This window comes from Rattus norvegicus, chromosome 18 (genome assembly GCF_021556685.1).
Source record: "Rattus norvegicus strain SHRSP/BbbUtx chromosome 18, alternate assembly SHRSP_T2T, whole genome shotgun sequence".
NCBI classification, from domain to species: domain Eukaryota; kingdom Metazoa; phylum Chordata; class Mammalia; order Rodentia; family Muridae; genus Rattus; species Rattus norvegicus.
In genome coordinates, this window is record NC_141551.1 from 28,222,468 (window position 1) to 28,240,301 (window position 17,834).

Below are 17,834 nucleotides of genomic sequence, written 5' to 3' on the forward strand. Positions count from 1 at the left end.
TCTTTTAAAGATGGACCTCACTATGTAGCTCTGACCTCACAGGAATTCACCTTGTAGACCAGGTTGGTCTTGAACTCACGGAGGTTACCTGCCTCTGGCTCCTGAGTTCTAGAATTAAAGGTATGCACCATTACACCCAGCTGTCAGACATATATATTATTTTTATTATGACTTCAAAATGATGTTCCCAAAGACATGACTTGTCATCGAAATTACCAAAAGGGAGTTTTATTTATTTGTTTGTTTGTTTGTTTGTTTAATCATTATCAATGTGTGATGAGTGATCAACACTATAATGGGGTGGGGTGCAGTCTGTGTGCCATAGAGTGGCACAGTGTGTGTGTGTGTGTGTGTGTGTGTGTGTGTGTGTGTGTGTGAGAGAGAGAGAGAGAGAGAGAGAGAGAGAGAGAGAGAGAGAGAGACTCTTATTCTGCATCCCTGACTGGCCTCAAACTCACTATGTAAATCAGCCTGGCCTTGAGCTCAAAGAGATCTGCCTGCCTCTGCCTCCTGAGGGCTGGGATTAAATACATGCACTGACATCATACGTGGCTTGGGAGTTGCAATACTAGAAGAGAATAGTAACAGAGGTGCTTTCTTAGAAGGAAGAATTAAAAATTACCTCAGACCTTGGCACTTAAAACCCATTCTGATGTAAATGCTTCCGGTGTTTATGACAAGCAGAGGATTAGAATTCTTGGAGAGAGAGCTAACCCAACAAGCCATAGAGGAAACAGAATTCAAAAGGTGGTCATGGGTCTATGAAGTTGCATTGTGAGCACAGCTTACACCCAGGCAAGCTTTCCGCTGACTTGCTTAGCTCACACGTAAGAGACTGCAGATCCTCAAGCCATGGGCAGTAGAGCGTTAATGCAAACTCATTACTTCTCGGCAATTTCAGTATCTAAACAAAATCCCATTCCCAACACTAAACTTGACGATTTATGCATGCAACAAGAATTTGGTCTACAGGATGCTAGGCACTATCCAAGCAGTGAAGAAGATAGTGTCTCTTGAGTTTCCTGTGGTCTCGCCATCTGTCATAGGTGCAGGCACAGTTCAGGTGCAGGCTCATTCATCAAAAGCAGTCATAGGGTTGGGGATTTAGCTCAGTGGTAGAGCGCTTGCCTAGGAAGCACAAGGCCCTGGGTTCAGTCCCAGCTCCGAAAAAAAGAACAAAAAAAAAAGCAGTCATAAAGATCTTTTCCTTCATATATTTCCCCTTGGATTCCTAAAACATGTCAAGCAGCTTCTTGACCTCAGGTTTCCTTCTTTCCTTCCTCCCTTCCTCGTGTTTGTCTCTTTTTTCTTTTTTAAAGATTTATTTATTATTTATTTATTTATTTATTTATTATATAAGTACACTGTCACTGTCTTCAGACACACCAGAAGAGGGCATCACATCCCCATTACAGATGGTTGTGAGCCACCATATGGTTGCTGAGACTTGAACTCAGGACCTCTGGAAGAGCAGTCAGTGCTCTAAACTGCTGAGCCATCTCTCCATCCCTTGTGTTTGTTTTTCAAGACAGGGTTTCTCTGTGTAGCCCTAGCTGTCCTGAAACTCACTCTGTAGACCAGGCTGACCTCGAATTCAGATATCCAACTGCCTCTGCCTCCAGAGTGCTGGGATTAAATCTGGCTCCTACTCTTTCGCCCCTGGGCTCAAGTAAGAGGAATGACAAGATGATCCAATGTAGCTATCCTCAGGGACGGGCAACTTCCTCTGACCCTTGACCAATCTAAGGCAGGAACCTTGGGGGCGACAAGGTGATCCTATGACAGATAAGGCTGGGGTTTGAGAGGTCGATCCTAAGACAGAGGTGGCTACACCCCGTTTAAACGTACGGGCCGGTCAAATGCTCCTCTGCCCAGTTTCTCCCCCAATAAACACACACGTATAGCCCAGAACAGTGTGTTACAGCATAAGTTCATTTCTGGCCATTGGGGTGCAGTCCTAACTGCAAGAGTGGCTCGCCATGGCCGAGCTGGGCACTCTGTGAGGCATGTCTGATCTCTCTCAGACCACTACTTCCACCTAATGGTTTTTTATAAAAGAATAACGGGGGAGATGTAGTGCCATATTGGATTTGGGCCTGGCTGCTTTGTAACTGCATGGCCACAGTTAAGAAGTCATGGGATTGTTGGACAGAGGCCTCTCCCATGTATTTACGGCACAGGAAGAAAAGACCAAGTAGTAAACACCCGATATCTCCACTGCATGACCTCTGCTGAGCCCGGCTGATGCATGTGGAACTGACACACCTGGACCACACCTGGGTGGTGGTCAATTCACTTCTGCCTTTTACTTCCTCAGCCTTTATCCTTGAGATTTAGGCTGGTCTTCTGAGATTTCTCCCTAATTAATTCAGGTCTCGTAGTTGGTCTTTTGTTACCGAAGTCACGAGCCAGGTAGTCACGAGCCAGGGTTTCCCACTGTGCTTCCCAGTTATTTTCTACCTGGAGACTTGGGTATATAAGTGGTGAATAAAGCTACAGGAGACTCTCACTATTCCTCTCACTCTCACTATTCCTCTCACTCTCACTATTCCTCTCACTCTCACTATTCCTCTCACTCTTCTTCCTCACTCTCACTCTTCCTTCCCATCTTCCTCTCTCTTCCTCTCTCTCTCTCTCTCTCTCTCTCTCTCTCTCTCTCTCTCTCTCTCTTCCTCTCTTCCTCTCCTGGCTTGACACGATAACCTGTGTGTGTGTATGTGTGTTTCTTTCATCCCGTAGGCTTTCGCCCGATTCTCGGTACCAGGTCGGTGCTGGCGCCGACAATTAAAGGCTAAAGGTGTTCATTACCACTACCCTGTGAGTCTAGGTTTTCTATATGCTGAGTCCTTTTCTAGAACATTCCTGCCTCTAGCAGGTCACTGACAACCTGTGGATCTCAACTCAGTGGTCTTTTCTTACAGAAACTTTAGCTGACTCTTTAGCTGAGTCTCAGTCCCCCAGTTGTCTTATTGTAAAACACATTACAGTTTTTCTTCATGATATATATTGGTGAGGGACAGGACTTCATGTAGCCTAGGCTGGTCTTGAACTCATAATGTGGCCAAGGATAGTCTTTGAGCTATGTTCCACCTGCTTCCTTTCCCAAGCCCAGGGATCCTAAGCACACACCAACACGCTTGGTTTAATGTAGAAGCAGCGCCTTAAACATGCTCAGCTCCAACCAAGTACAGCTGAGCTGCAACCCCAGTTCTATCACTGTTGGGGTTTGGGGCTTGATTGTTTGTTTGTTTAATGTGTTTGAGTGTTTTACCTACATGTATGTCTGTACACCATATATACCTGATGCCCAGAGAGGTTAGAAGGTGACTGGAGTTATAGGTAGGGCTGGGAATTTAACTTCAGTCCTATGCAAGAACAGTTAAATGCTCGTAAGTAAGAGGCCATCTCCTGCCACCACTATTACTGTGTTCAATTGCATCTTTTTGTGGTTGTTTTTGTTTGTTTTTGATATTTTATGTGTGTAGGTATTTTAATTGCATGTATATCTGTATACCACATGCATGCCTGATATGAGTGGAGACCAGAGGAAAATGTTGGATAATCTGGGACTGAAGTTATGCGTGATTGTGGGCACCATGTAGGTGCTGGGAATTGAACTTGTGTCCTATGGAAGAGCTCTCAAACACTGACCCATCTCTCTAACCCAATTATTTTTTTTTTTTTTTGAGACAGGAACTCTGTGTAACCCTGACTGTCCTGGAATTCACTTTGTAGACCTGACTGGCTGGCTTTTCATTCACAGAGAGCCAGCAACCCCCACCTCCCCAGTGGTGGGATCAAAGGTCTGCACCACCATGCCCAACTGTGTAATTAGTTTTGAATTTCACTTTGTTCTGTTCATTTCAGGCTTTATTTATTTTATTTTTATTACACTTACGTGAGTGCCCATGTCACTGTGCACACATGGTCGTCAGAAAGAGCTGTTTGCAGGAGCTGGTTCTCTCCCTCTGCCACGTGGGTCCCACATGCTGAACTTCGGCCATCAGGCACCTTTACCTGCTGAACCATGTCTCCCTCCCCCCATTACTGGCTTTTAAAAAAAGGAAGGAAGGCAAGCACACGATGCACATACAAAACACTCGTGCACATGAGTAAATAATACATAAATAGATATCGAAAACCTTTCAATTAAAAACACCTAAAAGTAAGCGACTGGGGATACGGTTTAGAGGTGAAATGTTGACTGGGCAGGAGCCTGTACAAAGTCCACAGCCACACCTCCTCATCTGTCTCGAGTATCACCACTCCCTAATGACCAAGCATTCAGATATTTGTGCCTATAGGGGTCATTCCTATTCAAACCACCACACTTTTGATACTAGTTTCTTTTAGCATTTGATTTCCTTGTTTATAATGATGAACTTTCTGAGCTGCTGCCATAACCAAATGAAGCCTTAGAAAAATGTTCTACCCCATCTGTTTTATTTGTTTGCTTTTCTTAATTTTTTAATTTTTTTATTTATTTTTTCTTTTTTCTTTTTTTCGGAGCTGGGGACCAAACCCAGGGCCTTGCGCTTGCTAGGGCTTTTTTTTTTTTTTTTTTTTTTTTTTTTATTAGTCCAGGTTGATCTCTGAGTTCGAGGCCAGCCCAGTCTACAGAACAAGTTCCAGGACACCTAGGACCTCACAGAGAAACACTGTCTCAAACAAACAAAACAAATAAAATTTATTTTGAGATTTTTATCTTTTATATATTTAAATGTTTAGCATGCTTGTGTGTCTGTGCACCACTTGCATGCAGTGTCCTCAATGGCCAGAAGAGGGCAGCTAATCTAAGACTGGGATCTTTGTTATGGGTCATGTGGTATCTGGGAATTGAACCCAGAACCTCTGGGAAAGCATCAGGGGCTCTTAACTGCCATCCCTTGAGGGCCCGATCTGTTGTTCTTTTGAGACAGGGACTCAAGTGACTCAGGCTGGGCCTGAACTCACGTTTGTTCTTGCCTGTGTGAGTCTATAATATGTACATGTGTTATGGTGTGCATATGGAGGTCAGAAGGTCAGAGGGCAACTCTCTGGAGTCAGCTCTCTCTCTCCACATTTATGTGACTCAGAGGCTTGAACTCAGGCTGTCAAACTTCTGTGGTAAGCACCTTTGCTGACTGAGCCATCTTGCCAGCCCCACAGAAGATGACCTAGTTCTGCCTTCCAAGTGCCCGTGTCTACATGTGTGCCACTAGGCCTTCTTTTTTCTCTCCTTTTTTTTTTTTAAATGCATGTGTTTACAATCATGTGGAAGTTTGAAGACAACCTCAGGTGTCATCCTCGGGATCACCCTTTATCTCCTTTGACACAGTATCTCTTGGTAGCCTGGAGCTCACCAATTAGGCTAAGCTGACCTGCTGTTGAGCCTCACAGGTCTTCTTGAGCACTCCTCCCCAGTGCTGGGATTTACAAATGTGCACCACCACACCTGGCTGCTTTCCTTCTCTACACAAACAAATAAACAAGGTCTTGTAGCCCTAGGTCTCCTAGAACTCATTCTGCAGACCTGGCTTGTGACACACTCAGAGATCCACCTGCTTCTGCCTCCCAAATGCTAGAGTTAAAAGGTGTGCACCACTGTACCCATCCCTAAAGATTTGTTTTGTTTTGTTTTTTTCATTTACGTGTGTATCATTTGACTGCCCACCATGGAGACCACAAGAGATTATCCAATCCCCTGGAGCTTGAGTCACAAGCAGCTGTGAACCACATGACACAGACGCTGGGGACTAACCTATCATTTTCACTTGCTCTAGATTGGATTGGGTGTCTTCACACTTGCAGGCTGAGTGCTCTATGACATCCCCTTAGTCTTCCTGTTTGTTTATTTGTCTTTGATGAGCTCTCTCTCTCTCTCTCTCTCTCTCTCTCTCTCTCTCTCTCTCTCTCTCTCTGCAGCCCAGGCTGGTGTCAAACTCACACTCTTGGTGATCCCCTTGCCTCCGCCTCCCAAATGCTGGGATTACATGTTCTCCCACCCCAAACTTTAGTCTCTGCGTAGAAAGTAGAATCAGACAGAGGGGATCTATAATTCTGACCTCAGTTCAGATGTACTGAGAAAATTGGATGAGACTCACTGGAGGAGATTAGAATAATTAGAGGAGAGTCAAGTCTTTCCTCTTGAATGGTGACCTAAAATGCACGGGCTATGTGTGAAAGAAGCTTTGAACAACAGAGCTACGGAGCAGCTGCACTCCCTCCAGGCCCTCTAAGCACGGCCATTCTGAACTCTCTTTGTTCCTTGTCCTTTTTTTGTTTTTTAAAGGCAGGGTCTCTCATCGTAGCCCAGGATGGCCCTTCAGCCTCCTCGGTGCTGGAGTTGCAGGCACGGCCAGCTCACTTTGCATTGTTTCGCATTTGGCTTCTGAATATACTCTTACATCTCCGGGACACCTAGAACTCTAAGTGTAAAGTGTCTTCCCTGGGAAGACAGTCATTGGCCTCTTGAAGTCACTGGGCCATCAGCCTGGCTCCTTGTTCTTCCTCTTAAAGAGCGCTCAGATGTGAATGCCCACAATGGCCCTCATTCAACTATTCATTTATCTGACTTTTTTTTTCCTAAAATTCCTCTGGGATGGTAGGCACTGATCTGGGGTCTAGGGATACCGTCTTGGGTAACATAAAACATGGATTCTACTGTTTGAGACAGTTTCCTGTAGCCCAGCTAGCCTCGAACTTGCTGTGTAGCTGAAGATGACCCTTGCTTCTGATTCTCCTATCTTCAGTTCCCAAGTGCTAACTCACAGAGTGTGATATCTTTCCTGTTTTATTTATTTGGGGGGGGGGGGGGGAGGGTTTCACAGCATGGCACACATATGGAATCAGGATACAACTTGTGGGAATAGGTTCTCTCCTTCCACCATGTGGGTTCTGGGGATCAAACTCAGGCCCTCAGACTCACTGGCAATCACCTTTACCCATGGAGCCATTTTAGCGGCCCCAGCACATCTGGCTTTTAGTGTTGCTTGGGATGCAGCCGAGCAAGGCTTCCTGGAAGCTAAGCAAGCACTTAGGACCTGAGCTACATTTGCAGTCCCAAATCTTTGCAAACGTTTTTCCTTTCCATGCTGGGAACCAATCCCAGGGCCCTGTGCTTGTTAGGCAAGCAATATACCACTCACTGAGACACACCCACAGCCTTCACACTATACTTTTGAAACTTACATTGGAGTAAGAGAGACAGTTAAATTAATATAGGGAAGGCTCAGTCTACTGCTACATTTCTAGAACATTGTTCCCAACATATCACAGCTACAACTTGGGGAGAAGGGAAGTGCAGGGAGCATGGATGGCAAGCAGACGCAGATGAGCAAAGGTTGGTCAACACAGCCTGCTCAGTGGAATCGCTCCATCTTTTTTTTTTTTTTTTTTTTTTTTTTGTTCTTTTTTTCGGAGCTGGGGACGGAACCCAGGGCCTTGCGCTTCCTAGGTAAGCGCTCTACCACTGAGCTAAAACCCCAGCCCGGGAATGGCTCCATCTTGAGAGGCTGCTCAATTTGCAGAGCACATGGGAGTGGTTTGGGTCTTCCTCCTCTCTCCTTCTTAGGTTTAAAGCAGGTGGGGGAAGGAGGAAGGAGAAAAGGGATTTGTCTTTCCTTCTCTCTGCCCTGTATGGAAATGAGTCCATGCAAATCACAGAGCTCAGGTATCCCTCGCTGTACCTTTGTGTTCCAGAGGGAAGGGGCTGGCAAAGCCATTTCTTCTCTCTCAGGGCCATCCAGATAACTGCAGTTTCTCATTCCTCCTGTACGACGATGGTGTGACCTTTGGTGTGTTGCCTACATTCTTTCCCTGTCAGCCAATACTTCAAGCCAAGGCGACAGAAATGGCAGAGAAGGACCTGGGTCCCCAAGCCTCTCCTTGGAAAAGGGCATCCAACTTGTAATGAGATTTTTTTAATTGGTTTTTTTGAGGCAAGGTCTCTCTATGACGTAGCTCTGACTGTCCTGGAAATCACTCTGTAGACCAGGCTGACCTCTAACTCACAGAGATCCACCTGCCTCTGGCTCCTGATGGCTGGGATTAAAGGTGTGAATCCCTGCACCTGGCAGAAGCACCTGTTTTGGGTGGGAGAGCTTTTGGATGGACAGCTGAGGATTGCTGGTATTATCTGAATTATACCCTATCTTGTTCTTCAGGCTCATGACCCCTGTCCATCCCAGAAACCTCCCCCCAAGGCTCTGGACGTAGCTTTTACAACCTGACAGCTGTGCCCTGGACATCACAACCTACAAGGCAGTCGCCACTTGTGACTTTAAGTGCCCAAGGCTGCCCTTGCTCTTTAGCTCAGTGAAACACGCCCTACCCCTGACCTCTTCCCCACTGTATAGCCCCTCTCATTAGATGGCACCACTTTCCACCCAAGCATACAAGCCTCAAACTGAAGATCATTATTCACTCTCCTTCTTTGTGTCTCAGCTTCCATGTATGTTAAGTTCATATGCTTCTCTCCTCCATTTCTTTGACCTGAATCATCTTCCCCAAAGTGGATCTGCTCACAGCAGTCCCTTTCCACAGTCACTTAAATACCCTAGGCCAGCTCCCCATCACCCTGTCAATCCATCCAGACTCTCATTCTTTTGACCCTGACCCATCTAAATGAAGGCACCAAACCAACTTCCTTTCAATTTCTCGTTCTACCCCCTCTGCCTCGAACACTCAACCTTCCTCTTCACTCGCCCCTTAGCATCGCAGCTTCAATTTCAGTTTCTCAGAGAAGCGCCCTCTGACTTCTGATCTGCCGTCTCCTGCTTCCCATCCCAACTTCTTGGTTCTTGTGACTCATTTGACTGCCTTGTCTCTCTTTACAGTTAAAAGAGAGAGAGAGTCTGGATGTTGGATACAGCCTGTAATCTTAGTCTCTAGGGCAAAGCGGAAATCAGACTGCCCGTTTAATGCCTACTTGTGAGCAGCAGACTGTAATAGCATCGAACAGTTTAAAGTTGCTGTGCTAGCCAGGCATGGTGATGCTTGCTTCAATCCTAGTTCTCGGAATGCAGAAGCAGGTAGACCTCTCTGAGTTCGAGGCGAGCTTCATCCTTATGGTGAGTTTGAAGCCAGCCAGGGATGCTCAGTAAGACCTTGATTTAAAAACATCATCAAAAACCCAAATTAATAAAAAAAAAATGAAGTTACCATGCCGGTGACTCTTGGGAATATCAGTGTCCTTGGTGACAGTGAATGGTAAATTCTCTATTTCATTGTGGTCGGAGTCAAGATGGCTTGACCCACTTTTTTGTTTGTTTGTTTGGTTGGTTTTTTTTTTTTTTTTTCCCCGGAGCTGGGGACCAAACCCAGGGCCTTGCGCTTCCTAGGTAAGCGCTGTACCACTGAGCTAAATCCCCAGCCCCGGTTGGTTGGTTTTTAAGATAGGATTTCTCTGTATGGTCTTAGCTGTACTGGAACTTGCTCTGTAGACCCGTCTGGTCTCGAACTCAGAACTCAAAGATCTTTCAACCTCTCCCTCCTGAGTGCTGGGACTAAAGGCATGTGCAACCACTGCCCCACAACTTTGTTTATTTGTTTATTTATTTACTTTTAAGTCATGTAGCTCAACAGGACACAAGCCTGTTATATATCAGAAGACGAACTCCATCTCCTGCTTCTGCCTCCTGAACATAGGCTTGTATCACTGTGCCTGCCTGGCTCACACCCACACACTCATGAAGAAAGAGTTCCAAGGAGCAGGTGATTTGCCCTGGGAAGCAGTGACGTGAACCCGTCACCTCTGGCTGGCTGGCCACAAGACATCCTGGTTCTCCACCTACCTTCCTTGTTTCTAGGCACCAGGCGGAAACATAATGTCATGACACATTGGGGGATTTCTTTCTTCCCCTACATTTTTCTGTTGTGACTCCAGCCTGGGGGTTGGGGGAGCACGGGCCCTGGGAGGAGGGAGGCCAGAGGCAGAAAAGTTGGTTGCTACAGCATTCCTCAGCGCCTCCGTTTGCATAGCTCAGAGAAAGAAGAAAGAAGTTAGCAAGCTTTGGCAGATGCACTGGACATTCAGCTCCTGTTCTGGCGGCTGCAGAGGCTGGTCGAACACACTCTCTGCCAAGGCCCTGGAGGCAGGCGCTCACTCAGCCCAGGCCGAGTGACTGACGTGAGGGAGCGCAGAAAGAGACCCCTTCTTTCTGCTCAGCCTGACACCCAGTTGGCCATGAACCATTCAATGTGTATGTACAGAATGGGGTCGAGAGAGGTGTCAGGACTAGAGTGCAAGTCTTTCCCAGTTGAAAGGCTCCTTGGGTATCAGACCATCAGACCGTTTGGGGTAGCTCTGCCCCTCCCCCACTGGTGGGGGAGGGGCAGACCCTGGGCAGATGTCCCCACCCAGCTGCTGGGGCCACTGCCATCACATTCCATGGCAGTCTAAGAGCCTTAGAGCATGACTTGAGAAAAGAGGCCTGGATCACAATGGAAATCAGGCTTCCTAGGAAAAGGTCACATATTTGATGGGGCTGTCATCCGGGCACCTTAAAGCAGTACTGTTTCTGTTTTCCTAAGGACACTGCCAGCAAAGAAGGCCTGAAACAATGGGGGTGGCAGCTGACCTGCTTGCCTGGCATTAAACAAGCTACTGTCACAATTTCCTCTTCTCAGCAAAGCCTAGGGTGTTCCCATGTTTTCATGGCCTGACCCCAACTTGCACCTACTGGAACAGCCCTATAGGCCAAATTTTGGGTCTGGAAAGAACCAGCTGGGCCATGAATCCAGAAGAGGAAGTGCAAACAAGACCCAGAACGAGGGTGAGAACAGCAAAGGATGGTAACTGCTATCTGCAGGAGTGCCCTCCTGAGAGCAAAGAAGCTGGTGCATGCCTCTAATCCCAGCTCTTGAAAGTGGATCTGATTTCCGAGGCCCACCTGGTCTACATAATGAGTTAGAAGCCATACTCAGTGAGATCCTGTCTCAAAAAATAAAGAGAAAAAGAAACTTAGCTAATGCTAGGTTTTACACACACACACACACACACACACACACACACACACACACCGAATTTTTCATCATGGTAGAGGTCAGAAGACTCTCGGGAGTTTGTTTACTCCCACTCTGTGGGTTCTGGGGATTGAACTCAGGTCCTCAGGCTTTGTGGCAAGTGCTTTTACCCAGTGAGCCACCTTAACGCTCCTGGTGTGAACTGGCAGCAATCCTACCTCAGTGTTTCCAAGTGCTGATATCACAGTCAAGATCCAGCTAGAACCCGGGTTCTACTTTCTCTTCACTAATTCATTTATTCATGTAGTCATTTAGTCATTCAGTTACCCATTCGCTTGTCTATAAATCAGAAGTTCAGTGTTTATAATGTGCTACAGACTGAACTGAGTGCTGGAGAGCAGAGCTGCAAAAGGACAGGCTCCACGGCCTCTGTCTTAGGATTTCTATAAGTGTGATAAAACACCATGACCAAAAGCCACTTGGAAATGAAAGGGTTTATTTGGTTTCTGCTTCCACATCACTGTTCATCACTGAAGGAAGTCAGGGCAGGCGCTCAAGCAGGGCAGGATCCTAGAGGCAGGAGCTGATGCAGAGGCCATGGAAGGGCGCTGCTTACTGGCTTGCTCCTCATGGCTTGCCCAGCCTGCTTATTATAGAACCCAGGATCACCAGCCCAGGGTGGCCCCACCTACAGTGGGCTGGGCCCTCCCACATAAATCACTAATTTAAAAAGGCCTAACAGACTTGCCTGCAGCCTGATCTTATAGAAGCCTTTTTTTTTTTCAGTCGAGGTTCCTTCCTCTCAGATGACTCTAGCTTGTGTCAAGTTACCATAAAACTCACCAGCACAGCCTCCCACGGGGAACCGTGGGAGAGATAAATGAGCAAGCAGGGAATAACAGGGCACAGAGGGGTGAGAGGCACGCAAGAGACACAGCAAAGCTGCTATGGGAAGAGGACCAGTTTTTCCTGCACTGTCCACAGCTAGGTGACGTGGGAACAGCCAGAAAGATGACCAGCCCAGCTGTGGGCGGCACACTTTCTCCATGTGCCCAGAAACACACCTGGAAGAGGAGTCAGTCTAGAGGGTGAACGTGAGTCATGCTTCTTACATCAGCACATACCCTAAACTGGCCTGATTAGGTCCCTCCCCGGCTTTTGAGCAAACTGTTTCTTTCACCCACTCAGAGAACAGAAAGAAGGCCAACCTTCGTAGAGCCTTTATTACCAGTGGATCAGGATCAGGGGTTTCTAGGCTCTTGGTTTTTTATTCAAGGGACTGAAATGAAAGCCCACACATATTTGCAAACAGTAGCAAAGAAACTCTTTGTACAACAAGGCAGCAGAATATATTGGAATGCAGAGCTAAAGAGATGGCTCTGTGGTTAAGACTGCTGGCTCCTCTTACAGAAGACTTGGATCCAGTTCCCAGCACCCAGTGGTACCTTCACAACCATCTGTGATTCCCATTCTAGGGGATCCAGCCATTTCTTCTGGCTTCTGTGAAGACAAGGCATGGATGTGGTACACACACACACACATGCACTCACATGTACCCATAAAATAAGTCATAAAAGAAGATCAGAACACTACAAGTGCACATCAGACTACGTGGGAGAATATATTCAAGGAACCTGATTATCGTTTGGGGCTCCCTGTTGTAGGGTTCAAGAGGAAGGGAAGTTTAGTTACTGCCATGATTAGGTTTTGTTAACTTGACATAAGTTAGAGTTATCTGGGAAGAGAAACTTTAATTGAAAAAAAATCCCTCCATCAAATTAGATTGTAAGCAAGTAGGTAGAGAGTTTTTCTTGATTAATAATTGACACAGGACCCAGGCCATTGTGGTCAATGCTACTTTTGGGCCCATGGTCTTGGGTTATAGAAGAAAGTAGGACGAGCCAGGCAGTGGTGGTGCATGATTTTAATCCTGGCATTTGGGAAGAGGAGGCAGCAGGAGGATCTCTGATTTCAAGGCCTGCTCCAGGACAGCCAGGGCTACACAGAGAAACCCTGTGTACCAAAGACCGACAAACAGAAAACAGTAAGATAAGCAAGCCAGGAAGCAGCATTCTTCAATGGACTCTGGTTCAATTTCTGACTCCAGATACCTCCCTTCGCCTCCCTCAATGGATTGTGTCTTGAGATATGTAAGGCAAATAAACCCATTTATCTACAAGTTGCTTTTGATCATGGCCTTACCACAGCAATAGAAAGCTAGCTAGAGCGTCCACTAAAGGCTGTAGTGAGGGTGGTTCTCTGTTTTGATTGACTAGATCATATAATTATTTTTCTACCATGCACATCTCTTCTCATAAGTCATCTGATTTTAATTATATCCCTAATTATTCATAGGCATAAGATGCCATATAAGAGGTTCTTCCTGAAGTTTACTTGAGTAACCATTCTGCCTTATGAACATGAGCCAAAACCCAGGTCAGGGCTGGATGGGCTCCCCCTGCCCTATACCAGATTGTATCAGGAATACATTTCAGTACAAATTATCAAAGTAAGAGGAATGAAAACTTATCCCATGGTTCAGAGAGCAGTATATCTACAGTTTAATGAATGTGGGGGTTTTGGGTTGCTAGGTGCACTGTTCAAAGAGGGGTGTGTATGATTAGGGTGCAGATCAAGGAATTAGATTGCCAAATGAATTACTAGAAGAAAAGTTATACACAAACCACACTAAGTATTGTCCTGTGCTAAACTATCCTCTGTGCCTCTCTTTCTCTCCTTGAGTAACTGTGTGGTTTATATAGCTTTAAGTTGTCCCTACAAGAGGCACAGAAACAAACAAACAAACAAGCAAGACAGGCTGGTGCCTTTCTCTTTGCGTATACCCAGGAAAGCCCATTCACTGCCAACAGTGGGAAATAGTTAAGATGAAGTCAGGCCCACACTATAAAGAAAGTAATGCAGTGACTTATAGGTTGGGTGAGGAAATGAGGGTTGGGGAAAGGGGTGACTTAATTCCTCCTGTCTGTCTGGTTCCTACACCCACAATATGTGTCTTTGGGCAGCCTCCCACGCAGACTCTGACCCACCAACTACAGCTCTCCAGCCTTGAATGGAGACCTTTTCCTGAGATTCCCTGCTGGTTAGTAATGGGCAAAATACTGGGAGGGAAAAATAAAAAGAGAGAGGGAGGGGGAAAGGGAGGGGAGGAAGGCAAGGGGAGGGGATAGTCTTTGAAAAGCTAGAGGGCAGTTGGCCTTCTTCATAGCTGTGTGGGTGTCAATGAGCTAATCCATCAATCAAGAGGGCAAGCAAGAAAAAAAATGTCCAATTTTAAAAAGTTCAAAAAGAAAAACCAACTGGCAAACAACCATCAAACTGTATTAGTTTGTTGGCTGGCCAGTTGGGAGACTAATAGTGGGAAGGGGTAGCTCTAAGTTCTTCTTCTGCCCTTGGATGAGGTTGGCCTCCAAGCGACTATCCTACCCCATTTTCTAGAGGCTCAGCCTGGGTCAGGTGCCTTACAGCATCAAGGAGGAAATGGTAGAGCCTTGTCCTCTTCTCTCTAGAGAATAGTGGCCAGGATGAGTCATCATCATTGAGGAGGCTGGGCCCCCTAGACAAGGTCAGCATTGGGCAAAATTACATTAGCTAATAGCAACCAAGTATGATTACTTCACCCCTCCAAAGCCCAGGGCTATCAGTCACTAATCTGGGGTTAAAACTAGTACTGTGTCCCTGGCGTGGATGACGATCAAATAAAATTCCATAGAGAAAACACTATAGAAAGAACAGGGTTTGGACTGGGTGTTGTGATGGACCCCTGTAATGCTGGAGAAATGGTAGCAGAAAGAGCAGGAGTTCCAGGACCCAGATCCATCCCAGTTAATCAGCACAGCTTAGCGTTGCTCACCCCAAAATATATCCCTCACACCATCCCTATCCTGAACTTCGCTGTCTCTTGCCCAGTCTGATATAGTCATCTCCTGACTTCTTACTAACTTACTAACTTCTAACTCACGCTTCTTACATTTGTGTCCTGCAGAGCCCAGTCCTTGCATCTGTCATATTTCTAAAATGTAAATCACATCACATCATTCCCTGGGTCAACCCGTTTCCAAGCTGTTTACCCGAAACCGCTGAGGGAGGCTCCATGTGCCCAGCCTTGCCTCTTGTCAACTCTAATGACAGTGCTGCAGCTGCAGGCGCCCTTTCTGCTTCTTACACACTAAATCCATGTTTTCCCTCAAGCCTAGATTTAACTCAAGCTTCACATCTGCTCCCCCTGGTCTCAGGTCAAATATTATCTTTACAGAGAATCTCTCCCTGAGCCGCAGCTCATATAAATTAGTTCTGTCCCCACCAATGCCAGGAGTATCGCTTACTCCAACATGATGAATTTCTGACACTATCTAATTTCTTTATGCACATATTGCTGGCCCCTGTGTCAGCATTATTCACTGACAAGTGATTGATTCTCCAGGGACAAAACTAGAGCTTGGCATTCTTTAAATGCCCATTTTTTGAAAAATGAATTAATGAGTGTCCTTGCTCCAAAGTGCACCCTCCCACCACTGAATCAAGATGCATTTTCCTTTAGATTAGACGACTCGTTTGGAAAGTGGTAAGGAGGACTCCACAAATATTTGCTGAACGAATGAGGTTAGAGTGAATTACAGCAGCAAAGGATGCCACCCCTCAAGGCCCCAGTGGTCTCGGGAGTTAGCATCTCCTGCAAGAGTTTGACTTTCAAGCATTGTTGACAAAGCAAGGAACTTCAGACCAACTGAGTTGATAATGACATTTGGACAGAATTGCTGTCCCACAGCTGCTTAGGTCCCCAGATACTTTTGACATTAAAATCTGAGACCATGACTGAAAAGCTTCATTTGTTTTTAAAGAAAAGGCGAAGAACTGGCAAGGGCCTGAATTTCAGTTCTGATGTGCCACAAATTAGCACCTTGGACAGGTCAGAGAATTTGAGGTCAGCCTGGGCTACATAGGGAGCTACAAGACCGGTCTCAAATACTGAAAATTCATTACGAGGTTGGGGATGAGCTTGACCTCTTGACTCTCTATCTCCCAATTGCTGGGATTACATGCATGCATCGCCAGCCCTGAGTCCTCAATCTTTTTCAAATGATTTCTTTGTTACATTATTTCTAGTTATAAGAAGACCAAGGCCAGTCATGGCGGCACATGCCCTTAATCCCAGCACTCAGGAGGCAGAGTCAGGAGGATCTCTTTGAGTTTAAGGCCAACCTGGTCTACATAAAGAACAGCCAGATCTTCATAGAGAGCCTCTTTCTTAAAAAGAGGGAGAGGAGGCTTCCAGCACATATACAGTAGAGGACTCACGGATCTGGGTTCAGTCAGAGAAGATGCACCTAACCCTCAAGAGACTGGAGACTCCAGGAAGTTTAGCGGTCTGGTGGGGTGAGTCGGGTGGAGACATCCTGGGGGAGACTGGGGGAGGTGGGAAAAGGTATGGGTTATGGAACAGTCGGGGGGTGGACCGGGAGGGGAATAAAATCTGGAGTGAAATAAATAAATAAATAAATAAGTAAATAAGTAAATAAATAAATAAATAAATAAATGGGGGACAGACAGACAGAGAAACAGGGACAGAGATAATCGGCCCGATAGAATTCAGGAATGTCCCTTAGAAGTTAGAACTCAAGCTTGAGAATTTAGCTTCTCAGTGTCCTGACTTTAATCCCTTAATATAAGCATATCATCCAACTTCTCTCAGTCTGTCTTCTTACCTGTGCCGCAGATGAAGAGCACCTACCTCCCAGAGTGGTGAATTGTAGGTCAGCTAGTGACCACAGAGTATACAGCATGGCCCATATGTGGTGAGCACCCAGTGGACCTGGATGCCATTAACCTATGACTAATTATTTATAACCATGTAATAAAAATTTCTCAAAAGCAACTGGAGGAGAAGCCTGTTGAGAAAAAGTAGATATTCTTTTTTTTTTTTTTTGGTTCTTTTTTTTGGAGCTGGGGACCGAACCCAGGGCCTTGCGCCTCCTAGGTAAGCACTCTACCACTGAGCTAAATCCCCAGCCAAAAGTAGATATTCTTTAAGGCTCAGGTTGCTATTTTCTCCTGATGGTTGATGCTGAGAATTCCCTGCTAGTTCAGGAGCTCACAAGACTATCAACTAACACAAGGCCAGAAGACCTCCAAGTAGAACTCCCATCAGCAACAGGGGCCGGAAGAGAGGACAACGGAGAGGCAAGAAACCCTGAGCCTTCAGGAAGCATCAGCTGGAGAATGAAGTGCGCTCAGAAATCCCAGCTCTGCCCAGTGGAGGGCCTTGAGACTGGAAACTTGGAGCCAGAGAAAAGAGCCCCATGGAGAGCCAAAGAAACCACCTCTCTGGTTATTTCTGCCATCTTTACTATTCTCTGTGATCACCAGAGTGAGATATTGGTCCTTCACAGAACTAGATACGGGGCAAGAGCAAGCATCCTTTATCCAAACTGTTGGCTTATATTGCTTTGCTTTTGTTTGCTTGGATAGGGTTTCGTGTAGGCCAGGCTGACCTCAAACTTTCTTTAGAGCTAAGTGTGACCATGAACTTTTGATCCTCCTGATTTTATTTCCCAAGTGTCTGGATCAAGATTGGGGACCTAATTTTGATTCCCTGAAGTCATAAAAATCAGAGGAAGCTGATTCTGTAGAGCTGTCCTCTGACCTTCATACATGTGCCATGGCATTCACCTCACACAAATAATAACGAATTAAACAATGAATCTCTTGAGTAAAATTTTTCCCTGACACAGGGAAAAAATGTGCAAGTCATATTCAGTGAATTTTTTCAAAGGGTATTCCAGACAGCAGATCATAGAACAACTTTATTGGAATACCAGATGTCGTCCCTCTGTTTCCAGTCACTGCTGGTTCCAGCCAGCATCTCTTTCCTG